Source organism: Ranitomeya variabilis, chromosome 1 (assembly GCF_051348905.1).
Source record: "Ranitomeya variabilis isolate aRanVar5 chromosome 1, aRanVar5.hap1, whole genome shotgun sequence".
Classification (NCBI taxonomy): domain Eukaryota; kingdom Metazoa; phylum Chordata; class Amphibia; order Anura; family Dendrobatidae; genus Ranitomeya; species Ranitomeya variabilis.
In genome coordinates, this window is record NC_135232.1 from 642786476 (window position 1) to 642807296 (window position 20821).

The window sequence follows — 20821 nt, forward strand, 5'->3', positions numbered from 1 at the left end:
GTTTCAATACAATCAGTGTTTTATCAGCAGGAGACTATCACTAGAGGACTAGATGTCATGTGCAAGCAGCCCATAGATTATCAACTTCCTGTAGACATTATCAGAAACCTATCGGGTGCGAGTGGCGTTATAGGCAGATCTGCATTCTGAAAACAGGGATTCTATGAAAACTACAGCTAGCAGCCCAGTAAGTGACACATTGCTGGAGTCGAGGGTCTCTTCCCTTACACCATGCTGCTCTCGGATTACATAAAAACTGCTGACATTCCTTTTTAAGGGGAATCTGCAAGTAGGATCAATCCTCCCTTGAGACTACAGCTCTCACTTCTCCTGTAACTGTTGAACTATGTGTTACTTTGTATTGTCTTCATTGTGTGCACATGTCCCTGCTTAGTGATGCAGCCGGCCAGTAGGCGTGGCCAAGAGGGTGCGGCCTCGCTTCAAGTGTATGGAAGCGATGCTGCGCCCACTGGCCGGGAGTATGTACAACGCACATACCCATCGGTCCCGGGTCAGAAAGCGACGAGTGCACTGGAGGAATTCATAAGTCTGCAGTCACAAGGAGTGACTTCAGACTTAAGGATTTGCACCAGACAACCCCTCTAAGGCCAGAGTCACACTACAGCGAGATACGGCAGAGTCTCGCAGGTTAAAAACAAGCTCTGGCACCGGCACTCCGGAGCGGAGCGTGCAGCTCCATGTATTGCTATGCGGCCGCATTCTCCGCTCTGGAGTGCCGGTGCCAGAGCTTGGTTTTAACCAGCGAAACTCGGCCGTATCTCGCTGTAGTGTGACTTCAGCCTAAAAGAGATATCTTTGTAACACAGTTTATAACAAGGCCAAGCAGGACAACGTCTGTGACCATGGGTGCAAATTCTAAAAACAAGAAAAAAATATTGTCTACCCTGCTTTTTGGGTACAGGTTGAAGTGAAAGACAAAGCACAACCCCCAAACTGCAAATTTGGCACAAGTAACAGTCCGAAGCCCTATTTCTGGGAGGGGGGGGGGGGGGATCTATTTGCACATACAACAGACACCAGTGTTATAAATGGCACACGGGAGCTGGGGGGGCACGAAGCCTCAAGTTACCACACTGGTCAGCAGACTACTTTGTATGACAAATGGGACGCAGACTACAAGCTGTCATAAGCCATTCATCAGCTGCTGTACCGCCGTTCAGAGGATCGGAATAGACAAAATACCAGATTAACAGGAAAGAAAAAAAAAAAAAAAGTCAAATTCTCTGTTTGCACGTAGATGATGAAGGAATTCTCTGGACATTTTCTGCAGCCATTCCAGCTCTTCAGAGCAGCACAAGTCCGCACTAAAAGGAAAAAATTACTATGAGAATAATCAGTTATTGACAGAAATGCAAAGTGCTTCCACCCTGCCAACAGCTTCAGGCTAACCCTCCTTCCCAACAAGATCTTTATAGCAATTAGGCTTCAATATTTTGCTTTTTCGGCTAACAAAGATGTTGTAAAGTTGTTTGTTTGTTTTTATGGAAATGTAGAAGTGAAAAAAAATCAGTCAGGAAAGAGAGAATCAACTGCAAGTTATTAATTGCCCAGAGTAATGGGGGAAAATATACTTTAGGGCCCCTGCAGACGAGTGTATGAGAAACAGTCCGTTTCATCCAGTTTCCATCCATGCATAATTAGAATATCCAAAAATCCCTGTGTACGTGGAAAGAGAGGATGATCGCTGCCATATACCGTAAGGCCCCCATACACATTAGATTACTGTAGGCTGAAATCTCAGATATCGACGGTGTGGCTGATGGCCTCGTATATGGGGGCTGATGGTCAGTAAAGGTGTCCATTAGTGATGAGCGAACGTGCTGGGATAAGGTGTTATCTGAGCATGCCCGGGTGCTAACAGACTGTCTTCAACATGCTCAAATATTATTATTATTATTATTATTAATAACAGTACACACACACACACACGTTAAAACAGGACCTCCTGAAAATAAATAAATACTGGCCTACACGTTTTGGACTGGTGAATGTGTACATTTCTTATTATTGCTAGTGTCATGGTCGTGTGCATGAGGCCTCACTAACAACTAACATTTTATCTTATATCTGTATTGTCAAAAATAAGCATCTGGGGACTAAACTAAAGAAATTAACTAACATTCGTAGTTGCATAGTTTTGAAAACTAATCCAAAGCTCAGTATGTGCACACCGACACTGCTGTAAGGTATATATACATGCGCCCGCGCACTCACACACACTTGCAGATTTCCTGAGAAAAGATAGATATCAGCTTTTTTCTTATTCAGCATGTTGTTTCATAGTGAAAAAGTGATATTCTCCATGTCATATCTATGCGTGCTGTATTGTCTTCTCGCCAGCTAGATCCTTACAGCAAACACAATGGTGCGTCTGTTTACGTCCAGCAGCTCTTTTTATCCTCTGAATACATGGGGGCAGCAAACACCCATTTCGGCTGGAAAATAAATAAGTAATGTTCGTCTTCAGCATCGTTTTTAGAACCTCTCCGCTCACCCACTACTGACAAGTGAAAGGTGCATTTTATGTGGGTTGTAGCCACTGGGTGTAGGCAAATCTGCTGGTACAATATATTACAGCAATGTGACTTAATCGGCGCAGTCCACACCCACCAGCATTACACAAGTTTTTGCTATGAAATCTGAGAGCAACATGATGTCGATGCAGAGACCCTGGTTCCAGCAATGTGTCACTTACTGGACTGCTTGGTGCAGTTTTGATAGAATCTCTGTTTTGTCTGATGTATACGTAGCACAGCTAAGACTTCTGGGCTGTGTATAACCCCACCCATACCCCTGACTGGCTACTTACTGTGTACACTGTCAGCAAGCTGCCAATCAGTGGCGGGGGTGGGGGTTACACGGATTAGCTGGACTAACAAGTACGTGGCACATAGTCCTGAAGTGATAATCTCCGGCTAATAAAACACTGTATTGAAACCGCAACACAACCTAGTAAGTTATATATCACTGAAATCAGTGTCTCTTCCCCTACATTCTGTTGCTCTCAGACTAAAATATCAAAAACCTGCTGACAGATTCCGTTTAAAAGATGTTGTCCTAGCACAGAATTTAGCGACATAGCAAATGAGGTTGGAGCACCCTGGAAATAATGTGGTCTCCAATGCACTTTTTTCATGTGGTCGTATGGACAACCATTACACTCAATGGCCATCCATGCGGCCATTGGTCACTTGTAGATAACCTCAAGGACCATAGCCGATGGTGTGCACTCAAACAAAAGAATCCTGGTGTTATACATCCGTAATTTAATGAGAATGCCTAAAGAAACGACCGTGGGAATAATTTATACTATCACGTCACATTACATCTTCACACAAGATGACGTGTCCCCTTTAAAGTTTAAAGATCCCAGTGGGTCTACCATTATATTTACAAAACAAATGGATCTTATAAAGTCATTTTATTTAACCTTTTGCTGATTTAGTTTTTGGTTTGGCTGTACACACCCATGGAGGCAAAGCGCATTATGTAATCCCTGAAGTTACATTGTTTGTTCCTCACATTACTAGTGTAGCAGATCTTTTGTTCCACCTGCAGCGCCTGCAATATGGAACAGCAGCAACCCAGCTATGGTCTGAAGGAAATGGAAACTCCCAGAAGTAATATTTACAAAGCTTTTTAGATTTTCTCACAATTTAATGTAAAACCCAGAACATTTTCGGTAACTTTCTACTTGCTATAAAACTTTTTTTTTTTTCTAAAGTTTTATTATATTAAATACACAAAGACTGGAAATATCCCAGGAAGCCATAGGATTTCACTACAGGGGTCTAAAGGCCCCGTCTCACATAGCGAGATCGCTGCTGAGTCACAAGTTTTGTGACGCAACAGCGACCTCCATAGCGATCTCGCTATGTGTGACACGTACCAGCGATCAGGCCCCTGCTGCGAGATCGCTGGTCGTGTCGGAATGGCCTGGACCTTTTTTTGGTCGTTGAGGCCCCGCTGACATTGCTGAATCGGTGTGTGTGACACCGATCCAGCGATGTCTTCACTGGTAACCAGGGTAAACATCGGGTTACTAAGCGCAGGGCCGCGCTTAGTAACCCGATGTTTACCCTGGTTACCAGCGTAAATGTAAAAAAAAAAAAAAAAACACTACATACTCGCCTTCTGATGTCCGTCAGGTCCCTTGCCGTCTGCTTCCTGCTCTCACTGACTGCCGGCCGTACAGTGAGAAGTGAGAGCACAGCAGTGACGTCACCGCTGCGCTCTGCTCTCAGTGTACGGCGGCAGTCAGTGAGAGCAGGAAGCAGACGGCAAGGGACCTGGACACCGAAAGGCGAGTATGTAGTGTTTGTTTTTTTTGGTAACCAGGGTAAACATCGGGTTACTAAGCGCGGCCCTGCGCTTAGTAACCCGATGTTTACCCTGGTTACCCGGGTGCTGCAGGGGGACTTCGGCATCGTTGAAGACAGTTTCAACGATGCCGAACTCGTTCCCCTGATCGTTGGTCGCTGGGGAGAGCGGTCTGTGTGACAGCTCCCCAGCGACCACACAGCGACTTACCAACGATCACGGCCAGGTCATATCGCTGGTCGTGATCGTTGGTAAATCGCTAAGGGCCCCTTCACACTGTGCAATCAAAGTCTGAACGAGCGTTCGATTTGTGACGTTTATCCGTCCTCGTTCCGAGGTTGCAAAGTGTGACATGGCGTTACGATTTGCGACGCAGCCCAGCATCGTACGATGTGAAAGAAAGAGCAGAACTTTCTTTCGTCGTAAATGTCTCGCTGTGGCGGTCGAAATCGTAGTATGTGACGGCGGTCATACGAGCTCGTAATGCGACTACGTGGGTTGGGCTTCCGCATACCTGTCTCCTGATTGGGCGTGACGTTTTAGCACGCCCATGCTGGTAATACGTCACGCTCGGAGTCGTAGGACTATGGCGGTGTGAAGGGTAGCGTACGATTGCGACGCGTGACGTTCACATCGCAACTACGTCAGAAAAAGCGTTAACATCGTAGAGTGTGACCGCTGGCTACGAGCTCGTACTGCGATGTCGAATATGACGCAAATGCGTCGTAATCGTAGCAGAATCGACCAGTGTGAAGGGGCCCTAAGTGAGACGGGGCCTCAAGTAGTGTTTGCTATTCATGGTGATTCTCTATTTTAGAGTACACTTCAAGAGATAAAGAAAATCTGCAACATGGTTGATCTAATCTCAGGAACAATCACGGGCGTAATAATCGTGGCCACAGAGAGGGGGGTGACCATGTCGAAGCCCCCCCCCCACGCCAGTTTCACCTGCATGTGCATCCTAGGGTGCACATTCAGGTGAAAAGTATTGCAATACAAAAAACCCCAATAACCGGCGCCAGCCAATCAGAAGCTGGCAGTGATTTCATGTGCTAACACAAAGTCAGCTGCGCGTCGCGGTGGCGGAGAAAACATGAGTAGAATACTTTTTTTGTATTAGGGGTTTGTTTTCTTCTCGAAATGTTTGGACTTGAACAGACCTGCCTTTTCACTTAAATGTCTGTTTCAGTAAATACTTGAATTCCTTGCAAAATACCAAATCTGGACCTTTTTACACAGAACCCTACATTCCCATGTACTACTTCCCGGAAATGTATGGATAAACTGACACCAGTATAAGCATTCTCCTTTATCAATCAGGAGTGTCAATACATAGATTGCTGCCAATCAGTGCCGAGGGTCAGTCTGCGACATTCAGACGGAATGGTAACGATCACGTGTCAGGTCTTACATTTCCATGTGAAATAAAAGGGGAACTGCACAACAAGGTTTTATGAGGACGCTCCATAATAGTCATTTTACAGAACCAAAATATACTTTTACTAGGATTACATGGATTCACTAATTGCTACTATGTATGTATGTATGTATGTATGTATGTATGTATGTATGTATGTATGTATGTATGTATGTATGTATGTATACACACATATATACATACACACATACATAATACACACAATACTTTGCAATATATGCAGCACTAGAAAGGGTTAACATTTCTACAGTATTTTGTATAGTTGCGGTATATATGATGAACCAAAAGGTGAAACCAAGAGGTGTAAAGCGCAGGTTAAAAACAGAACAGAAGAAAAAAAAAATTGCTGGAATACTCAATATTATACAAAAACATATGTCAAGTCCAAACCCTTAAAAAGATTGTAACACGATATTTATTATGCAATTATTGTACAGAATTTGATTTACCCTGTATTTTTAGAAAACATGGATAACCATTATGACTTCTTAACTGGCCACATTGGATAATGTTATTAACCGGAACAAATGGGTTGAAGAGCCAGCTGTCAGTCAAAGTGCAGGGACCGGCTTACAGCTGCCACTCAGTGCGGTTTGCAGTGACTGTAGCCGCTCTGGCAGACATGTATGACTGAAAGCCGGCGTTTCTCGAGAAGATGAAAGTTAATTTTCTCCATAGAGCTACGCTTGTAAGGTGGACGGCCACATTATAAGGGTGCAGTCAGGTGGACGTATAAATCTGAACGTGATTGGTCCGCAATGTTCAGACTGGCTGGCGGTTCTACCAACCCTAGCGTGACAGCTTCATGCATTTCTGTCACGCTCGAGTTTAGGAGAGCTTCTGGCCAATCTGTGCATAGAGGTCAGATTTATAGAGCCGTCTGACTGCGCCCTAGCGCTGTTAACCTGCAGATCAGTTAAGCTATATCTGCACGTCAATAGCTATATCTGACAACAAGACAGGTTCCCTTTAAACATTCAAGTCCCCCCCCCCACAAATCAAGTTATCCCCCATCGATGGGACAACTTGTCGATCACTGGGGTCCCAGTGATTCAAAGAATTAGGGTTCTGCAGCCTTGTCCCGAATGCATAGAAGGTGTGAATGATTGGTCTCCCCTCTATTGTCTATGGGACTGCCAGAAATTGTAGAGCGCTGTATTTGGAAAATCCTATAGGCAATGCATGGAGTGGCGGTGGAGCATGGGCACCTCCTTCACCTTCAGGACAGAGCTGTTGTGACTTTTCCCAGCATTAACAGCTGACCACCAGGGGTAGAAAAAAAAAAGCCAGACCTGTATGATTATCTGATGTGTTCTGACATCTTCCGTTGGAATTTTAATGGCTAAAATTTTGCCATCACTTTTCTCCTCTCACCCATTGAAAAAAAAACAAACAAACAAAACAAAAAAAACACAACCCATTTGTATGGGGGAATCTGGAGAGAGAGATCTGACAAATGACAGCTACGGTATTTCATGTCAGATGTGTCCTTTAGTTATTTTTTTTTATACCCCAAAAAACAGATCTCCTAGAAAAACGACTGGCACATCCAAACTAGTGTGAATAGGTGCATACCAGGAGCAGCTACCTCCATATACAATATACAAAAAAAGGTTGCACTCTATCGTGCCAAAGCATGTCGAATATGAAATACATGAAATATGAATAGCAAAATGGCTTTTTGAACATTAGGAAAAATATTTGAGACGCTTTGCACAGAATTTGGCCAAATAGTGTGAGCCCATCAACCATCGTCAAGGTACGCTTTGGCACGATAGAGTGCAACCTTTTTTTGTATATTATATATGGAGGTAGCTGCTTCTGGTATGCACCTATTCACACTAGTTTGGATGTGCCAGTCTTTTTTCTGTCATTTCTATGTTAGCTGACTGACTGAGCACTCCTCCCTTCACCATCTGGTTTTTAATTACATCTCATCACACTTGGTCCCGGCCAACCCATATATGTAGGCTTTGCTGAGAGAGGTGTCCACATTCACCCAAGCATACAGACATTAGCCTTCGGTAAGAGTTCACATTTGGACAGGGAGGTCAGGGACCCATCAGATTAATGAGGCCACCTTGACTATGGTTGATGGGCTCACACTATTTGGCCAAATTCTGTGCAAAGCGTCTCAAATATTTTTCCTAATGATCAAAAAGCCATTTTGCTATTCACATTTCATGTATTTCATTTTCGACATGCTTTGGCACGATAGAGTGCAACCTTTTTTTTTTTTTTTTTTTACATTATACATACATACATACACCGTATCTTCTATACAGTAAAGACAATTCTAAATACGGCAATCATAATCTATAATTTGGCTAATTAATTACATAGATAATTCTCAGGGTGCACTATTAAAACACTAATTTCATCATTTACAAGTCCCATTCTCCTAAGGAGTGACCTACATTGAAATGAATAAAAGGCCTAATAATGGGAGGCAGAATTCCTGGCTCTATGAGCTGTCCTGTGGGCGTTTCACCTTTGACATTAAAGTGCCTTCCTATTGTAATCATATGGTGATTGCAAACACAATACAGCTCTATTCACACAAGTCAGATTAGTTGCAGAATGTTCTATGACTGTTCCATAGGTTTAAGTTTAAAAATACTAATAAAAAAGTAACAGATCAATGCGCATAATGCCGAAACAGAATTGTGAAACAGTTTTTTAGTAGCAGAAAATTAATTTAAAAGGTAACCTGTCAGGTCTCCCGGACCACAAGCAGTTGTGTCTTTATGTAAATTGTATATGAAAACTCCCTGCCTAAGGCCGGGGTGCAACGCGAGAAACTTGCACCAGTCTCTGGCATCAATACCCGGCACTGCCGCCGGCACTTGGGACCTGCATATATTACTATTCAGCTGAACGCTCCAGTCCCAAGTGCCGGCGGCAGTACTGGGTATTGATGCCAGAGACTCCTGCAAGTTTCTCGCATTGCACTCACAAGTGTGACCCCGGCCGTACAGTCACTTCATTGCATTGAACACAAAAAGATCTTCAGAAAAAGTAAATGAACCATTTGACTAGTCGATGGAGCCTTATGTCCCCAGACTAGTCGACCCACATGGCATGTTATGACGCACCTGTGGGCATGATAACACGAGTAACAAGCGCCAGTGTCATCGCCAGCGCTATACAAACCTCGCTCATGCACATGGCTTCCTTCTCTCACTACATTGAGCCTCTGAAGCGGAGTGTACGTGTCCGGGTGCAGAAGACTTCCTATTATGTGCAGTACCCCTCTCTGCAACCGGGACACATTCTGCTTCAGAGGTGCAATGTAGTGAGATAGAAGCCATGTGCATGCGCGAGGTTTGTATAGCGCTGACGCTGGCCCTTGTAACTCATTATCATGCCCACAGGGTGTGCCTTTCACACAGGAGTATTCTGCTAACGGCATTGCTATTTAGATCAAAATAAACACTGATTTACATGGACCAATTACTTGGTTGAGCAGATGTTCATATTTGTGATCATAGCCGTGTCTTACCATGTCCACTTGGTTGTCATTTAATCCTCTTTCATGCAGACATAAATATCATTGCTGTCTGACTATAAGTTCTATATAGTCGGGATGCACCTGCTCTGGCTGTAGATGGGGAGGTGGGGAAGCGGCAGAGCAGCTGGTAACAGGAGGCAAGAGATGGTGGCTGTGGCTAACTCCTGTGCCCACTGATTAAGATAAATTAATAACTGCATTCCACTCCCATGGGCATGGAGGGCTGTGAATATACATTTTGCTTTAATAGTGGGCACAGTGTCAGCTGCAGGCTTCCTGCAGCTGCCGGCCGTTCGCGTGTCCCCGCTACTTAAGGCAATTAATATTTACTGCTCTCCACTCCCATGGGTGTGGAATGCAGTAAATATTCATTCCCTTTAGCACCGGGCACACATGAACGCCTGGCAGCTGCAGGAATGCTGCGGCTAACACTGTGCCAACTATTAAAGACCAATGAGCATTTACTGCCCTCAACACACAGCCCTGGCTGGAGAGCAGTGAGTATTCCGACAGTTGTCCTCGGCTTGTAAGCAGCGCGTGATGTCACTGCCATGCGCTGCTTACAAGCATAAATCAGCTGCTGACATCAGAACAAGACGCTGCGAGGGAGCACAGGAAAGCAAGTATAAATGGCTTAGGTTTTTTTTTTTTTTTACGTTTTTCTGATGGGCGCCATGCCTACCAGGATAGTGATGAGGGGGGATCATGCCTACCAGAATAGGGGATATTAGTACAGAATTGACCATATTTTTTGTTCCAATTTCCTCCTCTAAAACCTAGTTATGTCTTATAGTCCAAAAAATATGGTACATTACTTAGGGGGCCGGGTTCACATTGAAATTCAGAGTTTTGGTTTAGGAACAAGATTCCTGCAAGACAGTGAACCATTCTATTAGAGACACAACCAACAGTAGATTGACCACTAACTATATTGGGGTCCGTTTGGGTGGGTTATTAGAAGAGATATATACATATATATACAGTGGGGCAAAAAAGTATTTAGTCAGTCAGCAATAGTGCAAGTTCCACCACTTAAAAAGATGAGAGGTGTCTGTAATTTACATCATAGGTAGAGCTCAACTATGGGAGACAAACTGAGAAAAAAAAAATCCAGAAAATCACATTGTCTGTTTTTTTTTAGCATTTTATTTGCATATTATGGTGGAAAATAAGTATTTGGTCAGAAACAAACAATCAAGATTTCTGGCTCTCACAGACCTGTAACTTCTTCTTTAAGAGTCTCCTCTTTCCTCCACTCATTACCTGTAGTAATGGCACCTGTTTAAACTTGTTATCAGTATAAAAAGACACCTGTGCACACCCTCAAACAGTCTGACTCCAAACTCCACTATGGTGAAGACCAAAGAGCTGTCAAAGGACACCAGAAACAAAATTGTAGCCCTGCACCAGGCTGGGAAGACTGAATCTGCAATAGCCAACCAGCTTGGAGTGAAGAAATCAAGAGTGGGAGCAATAATTAGAAAATGGAAGACATTCAAGACCACTGATAATCTCCCTCGATCTGGGGCTCCACGCAAAATCCCACCCCGTGGGGTCAGAATGATCACAAGAACGGCGAGCAAAAATCCCAGAACCACGCGGGGGGACCTAGTGAATGAACTTGTTACACCCTACCATACTTACCGATCCGGCCGGCGCGCTCCCGACGCTCCTCCGCTCCTGCTTTCCTCGGTGCTCGTCCCTTTGCCGGTCCGCGCATGCGCAGACAGGCTTCTCGCACCGCACGGGTCTCTGGGAGTTCGTGACCCGATGGCTCCGCCCCCAATATGGCGGCGCCCATCGGGTATTTCACTCCAGCACCTGCCCGGGTTAGACGCCTTTGCGTCTATCGTGTTTGCCGGTTCCTTGCCGGTACCCCCTTGGTCTCTTAGGCTCCCTGCGTTTATTCTGTGCCCTGCTCTGCCTCATTGTCTCCTTCCTCCGTACCAGTCCCGTGTTCCAGCCTCTGTGTCAGTCCTGTGTTCCAGCCTCCGTACCTGTCCTGTGTTCCAGCCTCCGTACCAGTCCTGTGTTCCAGCCTCCGTACCAGTCCTGTGTTCCAGCCTCCGTACCTGTCCTGTGTTCCAGCCTCCGTACCAGTCCTGTGTTCCAGCCTCCGTACCTGTCCTGTGTTCCAGTCTCCGTACCAGTCCTGTGTTCCAGTCTCCGTACCTGTCCAGTGTTCCAGTCTCCGTACCAGTCCAGTGTTCCAGTCTCCGTACCAGTCCAGTGTTCCAGCCTCCGTACCTGTCCTGTGTTCCAGCCTCCGTACCAGTCCTGTGGTCCAGTCTCCGTGTCAGTCCAGTGTCCCAGCCTCCGTACCTGCCCGGTGCTCCAGTCATCTTCCCAGCCTAGTGTTCCTGCCTTCCTAGCCGGTCCTGTGTTTCCATCGCTCCCAATCTTCCGTGAATCCTCTTCATACTGGTTAGTACCCAACGTCCTAGGCTAGTCTCTTATCTATGCGCCTGGGTGGCACCACTTCTCCTGTATTCTCTGTCCCACCTCTGGCTCCCATACTAGTCGCCCCTTTGGTTCCGGCAGTCGCGGCCTCACCCCCCTTGGGCTTGTCCCAAACACTCCCTGTATAGGGGGTGGTTCCATCTGGTCCGCTCGCCCTCGGGGGCTCTGTAGCCGTGACCCAGAGGGTCCACTTCTTGAGTCATGACAGAACTGCAGAGAGCTGGGACCAATGTAACAAGGCCTACCATAAGTAACACACTACGCCACCATGGACTCAGATCCTGCAGTGCCAGACGTGTCCCACTGCTTAAGCCAGTACATGTCCGGGCCCGTCTGAAGTTTGCTAGAGAGCATTTGGATGATCCAGAGGAGTTTTGGGAGAATGTCCTATGGTCTGATGAAACCAAACTGGAACTGTTTGGTAGAAACACAACTTGTCGTGTTTGGAGGAAAAAGAATACTGAGTTGCATCCATCAAACACCATACCTACTGTAAAGCATGGTGGTGGAAACATCATGCTTTGGGGCTGTTTCTCTGCAAAGGGGCCAGGACGACTGATCCGGGTACATGAAAGAATGAATGGGGCCATGTATCGTGAGATTTTGAGTGCAAACCTCCTTCCATCAGCAAGGGCATTGAAGATGAAACGTGGCTGGGTCTTTCAACATGACAATGATCCAAAGCACACCGCCAGGGCAACGAAGGAGTGGCTTCGTAAGAAGCATTTCAAGGTCCTGGAGTGGCCTAGGCAGTCTCCAGATCTCAACCCTATAGAAAACCTTTGGAAGGAGTTGAAAGTCCGTGTTGCCAAGCGAAAAGCCAAAAACATCACTGCTCTAGAGGAGATCTGCATGGAGGAATGGGCCAACATACCAACAACAGTGTGTGGCAACCTTGTGAAGACTTACAGAAAAAGTTTGACCTCTGTCATTGCCAACAAAGGATATATTACAAAGTATTGAGATGAAATTTTGTTTCTGACCAAATACTTATTTTCCACCATAATATGCAAATAAAATGCTAAAAAAACAGACAATGTGATTTTCTGGATTTTTTTTTCTCAGTTTGTCTCCCATAGTTGAGGTCTACCTATGATGTAAATTACAGACGCCTTTCATCTTTTTAAGTGGTGGAACTTGCACTATTGCTGACTGACTAAATACGTTTTTGCCCCACTGTATGTATGTGTGTGTGTGTGTGTGTGTGTGTGTGTGTGTGTGTGTGTGTGTGTGTGTGTGTGTGTGTGTGTGTGTATATATATATATATATATATATATATATATATATATATATATATATATATATATATATATATATATATATATATATATATACACATACATATATATTATATATATACATACATATATATATATACACACACACACACACACACAAGATTTTGCAGTGGTCTCTTAATTTTTGCCAGGGCTATAGATATATACACTGCTCGAAAAAAATAAAGGGAACACTTAAACAACAGAATATAACTCCAAGTGAATCAAACTGTCCACTTAGGTAGCAACACTGTTTGACAATCAATTTCACATGCTGTTGTGCAAATGGAATAGACGACAGATGGAAATTATTGTCAATTATCAAGACACACAATAAAGGAGTGGTTCTGCAGGTGGGGACCACAGACCACATCTCAGTACCAATGCTTTCTGGCTGATGTTTTGGTCACTTTTGAATGTTGGTTGTGCTTTCACACTTGTGGTAGCATGAGACGGACTGTACAACCCAAACAAGTGGCTCAGGTAGTGCAGCTCATCCAGGATGGCACATCAATGCGAGCTGTGGCAAGAAGGTTTGCTGTGTCTGTCAGCGTAGTGTCCAGAGGCTGGAGGCGCTACCAGGAGACTGGCCAGTACACCAGGAGATGTGAAGGGGACCGTAGGAGGGCAACAACCCAGCAGCAGGACTGCTACTTCAGCCTTTGTGCAAGGAAGAACAGGAGCACTGCCAGAGCTCTGCACAATGACCTCCAGCAGGCCACAAATCTGCATGTGTCTGCAAAATCGGTTAGAAACCGACTCCATGAGGATAGTCTGAGTGCCCGACGTCCACAGATGGGGGTTGTGCTCATAGCCCAACACCGTGCAGGACGCTTGGCATTTGCCACAGAACACCAGGATTGGCAAATTCGCCACTGGTGCCCTGTGCTCTTCACAGATTAAAGCAGGTTCACACTAAGCACATGTGACAGACGTGACAGAGTCTGGAGACGCCGTGGAGAGTGATCTGCTGCCTGCAACATCATTCAGCATGACCGGTTTGACAGGGGGTCAGTAATGGTGTGGGGTGCCATTTCTTTGGAGGGTCACACAGCCCTCCATGTGCTCGCCAGAGGTAGCCTGACTTCCATTAGGTACAGAGATGAGATCCTCAGACCTCTTGTGAGACCATATGCTAGTGCGGTGGCCCCTGGGTTCCTCCTAATGCAGGACAATGCCAGACCTCATGTGGCTGGAGTGTGTCAGCAGTTCCTGCAAGATGAAGGCATTGAAGCTATGGACTGGCCTGCCCGTTCCACAGACCTGAATCTGATTGAACACATCTGGGACATCAGGTCTCGCAACACTGCTGCCTGATCAGGAGCATACCCAGGCGTTGTAGTGAGGTCATACAGGCACGTGGAGGCCACACACACTACTGAGCATCATTTCCTTGTTTTGAGGCATTTCCACTGAAGTTGCATCAGCCTGTAACTTCATTTTCCACTTTGATTTTGAGCATCATTCCAACTCCAGATCTCTGTGGGATATTAGTTGTGATGTACGTTGATCATTTTTAGGTTTTATTTTCTCAACACATTCCACTATGTAATGAATAAAGATTTACAACTGGAATATTTAATTCAGCGATATCTAGGATGTGGTATTTTAGTGTTCCCCTTTTTTTTTTTTTTTTGAGCATGTGTGTGTGTGTGTGTGTGTATATATACACACACTCAAATGCAGAGGTGAACCTAGTCTTACATAAAAAAAAAAAAAAAAAAGTGCTTTTTTTTAACATAAGAATAAAGTTACACCAAGCTGTAAGAATGAGAAAGCCAAGAACTGCTCACACCACTTTAATGCAGGTCAATTAAAAATTGATCAATTATTAGTAATGATTTTCCAGAAGGACGTCTTGTGATTCCTGAAACAATTGTCGGAGTTGGACTATTTTTACCCTGAACACTCCGTTGCTTCATCCTTGGCGATGACACACAAACATAACTATAAACTAAAGTGAACATGACAAGAGATTGTAGGTCAGAGGACAGACAATTGGCATTTGTCCCGTGGGCTTGGCTCTGTGCAGAACTGTTTGCAATGCAAATCGGCAAGAGTGTCCTGCAAATGTAACTTTACACAATAACCACAGCTCTACATAGGCCAAGACTAATGACATGCTGCACTAAGGGAGTCTGACAATTGCTTTTTGATGCATAACCTATATCCTCATGGCAATAAAATATAATTATTTTACTCCAGTCAGCTCCACCCAAGTCACAGTGCAGAGTCACGAACTGGTGTGTGACAAATGTGATAAAGGAGACCCATACTTACCTGCTAAAAGTTTTGCTGCAACACATTATAATAATCCACATTTCACTACATGAACTGTACGATGCTCAGGTATGTGGAGCTCATACATTATAGGCAGTGGCGTACCGCCAATGGCAGCAGGCGACGCAGCCGCTATGGGGCCATGGAGCTATGGGGGGCCCCAGTGGCAGTATCAGCACTGCCCCCCTCCTGTTATTGCACATTCAACTGTAACGGCATCCTGGGATGGTGATACAGTTGAAAGTAATGAGAGAGGGAGCAGTCAGCTAAGGGTCCCTCTCACGTCATTCTTCCTCAGCATCACTACACGACGCCCACTGCACTGAAATGTACGGATGCTCCAGAAGACTGAAGCAGGGAGGGAATGAGGAGGAGAGGTGAGCAATGTATATATTTTTTAAAAAACAGTGAGTACATTATGCTGACCATTATGCTATATGGAGGACTCTGGGGAGGGCATTATGCTATATGGAGGACTCTGGGGAGGGCATTATGCTATATGGAGGACTCTGGGGAGGGCATTATGCTATATGGAGGACTATGGAGAGGGCAGCAAATTTACTGTCCTGATTTTCCAGGCAGAATATGCACAGCATATTCAGCTATGCTCACATATACAGAAAATGAAACAGATTTTTCTCTGCATTAGGCCTCATTTAGATGTCTGATTTTCCCGAACAGCACTTTTACCTGTGATAATCTATGGGGCCATTCATACGTTTAGGATTTTTTGTGTATCCAGGGAAATAAAATGTGCACACTGTAAAGTTCAGAAAGGGAGGTGCCGGCTGGACATCCAAAGTCACATATACAAGAGAAAAACAGCCGCACTCAAGTCTTTGCGTTTATGTAGAAAGTTTAGTTGCTTTATTCACGTGTACAGACACCACCAAAAAAATTTCCAAAGAAAAAAAAGGGTGATTGCGGACAACAGGGTTAACGTTTCGATCAGGCACTTCACCACCAATGAGACGGACATTCTACCCCTTAACTCGGCCTGGAGCTGCCTTCTGGGACTCTCCTCCTATATTTCTACTTTCCCTATTCACTCTCCTGACAAAAGTGAGGTTTTGAGAAAGACCGTGCCTGGTCGAAACGTTAACCCTGTTGTCCACAATCACCCTTTTTTTCCTTTGGAAAATTTGTTGGTGGTGTCTGTACACGTGAATAAAGCAACTAAACTTTCTACATAAATGCAAAGACTTGAGTGAGGCTGTTTTTCTCTTGTATATAGGATTTTTTGTGGACGGAGCAGTCCATGGAAAATCGTGGAGCCATGTCCTATTTGATCTAAGAGTTGAATCAAAATCATCATTGGAAGTCAATGAGTCCATAAAAAAAAAAAACCTGAGTGCAATCTGATGTTCAAGGACTGTCACATAGGGGAAGGTGGAGAATGTTTTTTTTTTCTCCATGTACTAGAAAAACGGATGACACTCGGACCACACTGTGATCAAAGTATTTGGTCCTTTTTTCTCATATGTGAGAAAAACTAACATCTGAATGAGGCCTAAGAGTATGTGCGCATGTTGCTGGTACTGGAAAACACACTGTGCTTTTTGTTTTTTGTGCATTCGTGTTTGCTGCTGAATGCAGCATGTGAACAAGTCCGAACAGTTGCTACATTTTACAAGTGTTCGCAAAACACATGGGATTAAGAAATCTCATGCACATGCTGCAAAATATATCTACAGCAGAAATTGAGAAGAGCCGTAGGTTTTAGATCCACAACGTAATTTTTTTGCTGAGGCTTAAAGTGCAAATTTCACCTTTTGCAAAGTAAAGAGTGAAATGTGTGACTCCCCACTCCTTCTTTGCCAAGGTATCTGGATACATTGCCTTAGGTATCAGTATTGAAGATTCTTGCAAAATCTTATTCACTAACTGCATAGAAACTCTAGAGCATAAAGTGACCTGCGAAGCAGATTCTGAATCCTCAGCACAATTTAGGGCACATTTTTCAATGTATTTTTATTATTCTGCTGCAGGAATATCTGCACCACGTGCAACCAATGTAAACACTAAAAAGATATAACAGAACACAACTTGGCACCATATTAAGGCAATATTCACATGCAGCAGATGTGTTTTCTGTTTCGAAAGTTGCCTGGATACAAGGACAGATTTTTGCAAAACTCATGCGAAAATGGAAACAAATCTTTGATTTGTGAATTTGCTCTAAGGCCATGCATGTTACCACTGAATTTTTTCTTCTTTTTAATACAGAAAATCTGCTCCATTTAACTGTGTCCAAGCAAAGTGGATATAATTCATGGACATTGATGCTTACTGTTGAACTGAGCATTTTTCTCTTTAAAGGCTTCTATGGGGCCTGAAAAAAATGCATTTAAAAATACTTTTACATTTTTGTAAAATGCAATTAAAAGTATATGTGACACCCCAGGTTCCTGGTTTTGACAGTGACATTGCTTTCCTCACGGGGAGAGTGATGTCATGCTTGGAAGCAAGGAAGGATCTTCTTTATCAGGTACACACAAACATGCAACATGTTCGCACTCCAGGCCAGAAGGGGAGCTCTGATCCAGCTTGTGGGTGGCTCCCCTATATATATTCTGGTCTGGAGGGAAAGTAGAGAGAGTTCCTGTCAGAGACACAGAGGAGAAGGAAGCAGAGGGGCCGTGCAGCCACGAAAAGTGCTGCAGCTCCTGAAAAGAAAGAGAAAGCTGAACAATTTGTAGACAGCGTGTAGGAGAAGCACAGGAGAGTGAGAACTGGGGAGGACAGCTGCGACTGGGCTACCTCTCTACAGAGCGCACACACCGGTAGCCGGAAGACCACGGCTCACAACAGAAACCGTCAGGACAGTTGGATTATATGTCACCAGTCCGCCCCGACACCTGGAGACACAGTGGCGCATAGAGCCCGGGTCGTGATAGAGACCCTGTAAAAAGGCTTGAGCCACCTGTCATGGGTTAGTGTCCTACCAACAAGGAGGACAGAGAGAACACGTGAGAACATTGTGAGAGGCCTAGGGCAGCAAGGAATTACACCACAGTGCTAGAGGGAAGGCTTCTAACTCCACCTATTCTTCAGTAAACCAGGTAAAGAGACTGCAATCTTGTGTCCTCCGTTTTTTGCTGCACCTTCTACTAGCTTTAGCTATATACCGGGAGCCCTGGGGATCCAGCTTCACCAATGGGAAGCCATACCATCCCTACTGCCACAACATCACCCCTGAGGACCCCTTTAAGCAGCGCCTGTCATCCCTGACCGAATACCATAGGTGGGGTCAGGAACAAACTTTATTCAAACCCCACGGACCAGGTCGCCGCCGCTGTAACACATTCCTTTAAGTACCGGACCCAGTACAGGGTACCCCACGACCCTGGCGGGCGTTCCATATGCTGCTCCAAATCTTCATCAGATAAAAAGGAGAAAATGCATATATAAAAAAAAAAAAAGGCAACAAATCAAAGCAGATTGTAATTGCATATACAGGTCCTTCTCAAAAAATTAGCATATAGTGTTAAATTTCATTATTTACCATAATGTAATGATTACAATTAAACTTTCATATATTATAGATTCATTATCCACCAACTGAAATTTGTCAGGTCTTTTATTGTTTTAATACTGATGATTTTGGCATACAACTCCTGATAACCCAAAAAACCTGTCTCAATAAATTAGCATATTTCACCCATCCAATCAAATAAAAGTGTTTTTTAATAACAAACAAAAAAAACATCAAATAATAATGTTCAGTTATGCACTCAATACTTGGTCGGGAATCCTTTGGCAGAAATGACTGCTTCAATGCGGCGTGGCATGGAGGCAATCAGCCTGTGACACTGCTGAGATGTTATGGAGGCCCAGGATGCTTCAATAGCGGCCTTAAGCTCATCCAGAGTGTTGGGTCTTGCGTCTCTCAACTTTCTCTTCACAATATCCCACAGATTCTCTATGGGGTTCAGGTCAGGAGAGTTGGCAGGCCAATTGAGCACAGTAATACCATGGTCAGTAAACCATTTACCAGTGGTTTTGGCACTGTGAGCAGGTGCCAGGTCGTGCTGAAAAATGAAATCTTCATCTCCATAAAGCATTGACCCTGCCCTTGATGAAACACAGTGGACCAACACCAGCAGCTGACATGGCACCCCACACCATCACTGACTGTGGGTACTTGACACTGGACTTCAGGCATTTTGGCATTTCCTTCTCCCCAGTCTTCCTCCAGACTCTGGCACCTTGATTTCCGAATGACATGCAAAATTTGCTTTCATCAGAAAAAAGTACTTGGGACCACTTAGCAACAGTCCAGTGCTGCTTCTCTGTAGCCCAGGTCAGGCCCTTCTGCCGCTGTTTATGGTTCAAAAGTGGCTTTACCTGGGGAATGCGGCACCTGTAGCCCATTTCCTGCACACGCCTGTGCACGGTGGCTCTGGATGTTTCCACACCAGACTCAGTCCACGGCTTCCTCAGGTTCCCCAAGGTCTGGAATCGGTCCTTCTCCACAATCTTCCTCAGGGTCCGGTCACCTCTTCTCGTTGTACAGCGTTTTCTGCCACATTGTTTCCTTCCAACAGACTTACCATTGAGGTGCCTTGATACAGCACTCTGGGAACAGCCTATTTGTTGAGAAATTTCTTTCTGGGTCTTACCCTCTTGCTTGAGGGTGTCAATGATGGCCTTCTTGACATCTGTCAGGTCGCTAGTCTTACCCATGATGGGGGTTTTGAGTAATGAACCAGGCAGGGAGTTTTTAAAAGCCTCAGGTATCTTTTGCATGTGTTTAGAGTTAATTAGTTGATTCAGAAGATTAGGGTAATAGGTCGTTTAGAGAACCTTTTCTTGATATGCTAATTTATTGAGACAGGTTTTTTGGGTTATCAGGAGTTGTAGGCCAAAATCATCAGTATTAAAACAATAAAAGACCTGACAAATTTCAGTTGGTGGATAATGAATCTATAATATATGAAAGTTTAATTGTAATCATTACATTATGGTAAATAATGAAATTTAACACTATATGCTAATTTTTTGAGAAGGACCTGTATAGGGGTGCACATCTGCATAAATCATGATATATATATATACACACACTGTGTTCCAAATTATTATGCACAAAGTTTAGGAGTGATAAGGTTAGAATTTTTTTGTTTGTCATTTAAACTCATTGATGGTGATGTGTGTCAGGGCTCTTTATATCACTGAAAGCAATTGCAGATACCTGTGCAAATTAGTTTGGCAGGTGTGTCCAAATAAAGGCAAGACTACTTAAGAAGGCTGTTCCACATTATTAAGCAGCCTACATTTTTGGCCAAAATGGGGAAGAAAAAGGATGTGTCGGCTGCTGAGAAGCAACAAATTGTGGAGTATTTAGGTCAAGGCATGACTACAATCAACATTGCCAAGACACTTCATCATGATCATCGCACAATCAAGAAGTATGTAGCTGATTCCCAGCACACACGTGTGCGTGCTGATAAGGAAAAATTGAGGACTCTTTCCAACAGGCAATTGCATAAGGTTAATAGAGCAGCTGCAAAAAT

The 20821-nt window shown here is 44.4% G+C and overlaps 2 protein-coding genes across 4 annotated transcripts in view; one reads left to right on the forward strand and one right to left on the reverse strand.

The window, feature by feature from the left end:
• MIDEAS (mitotic deacetylase associated SANT domain protein) overlaps positions 1 to 20821 on the reverse strand; it is a 144184-nt gene that overhangs the window by 85396 nt on the left and 37967 nt on the right. The window lies entirely within an intron of this gene.
• PTGR2 (prostaglandin reductase 2) overlaps positions 18348 to 20821 on the forward strand; it is a 77945-nt gene continuing 75471 nt past the window's right edge. The window contains exon 1 of the mRNA XM_077261369.1: positions 18348 to 18370. The gene's annotated coding sequence lies outside the window, so the exon portion shown is untranslated. The remainder of the gene's footprint in view (positions 18371 to 20821) is intronic.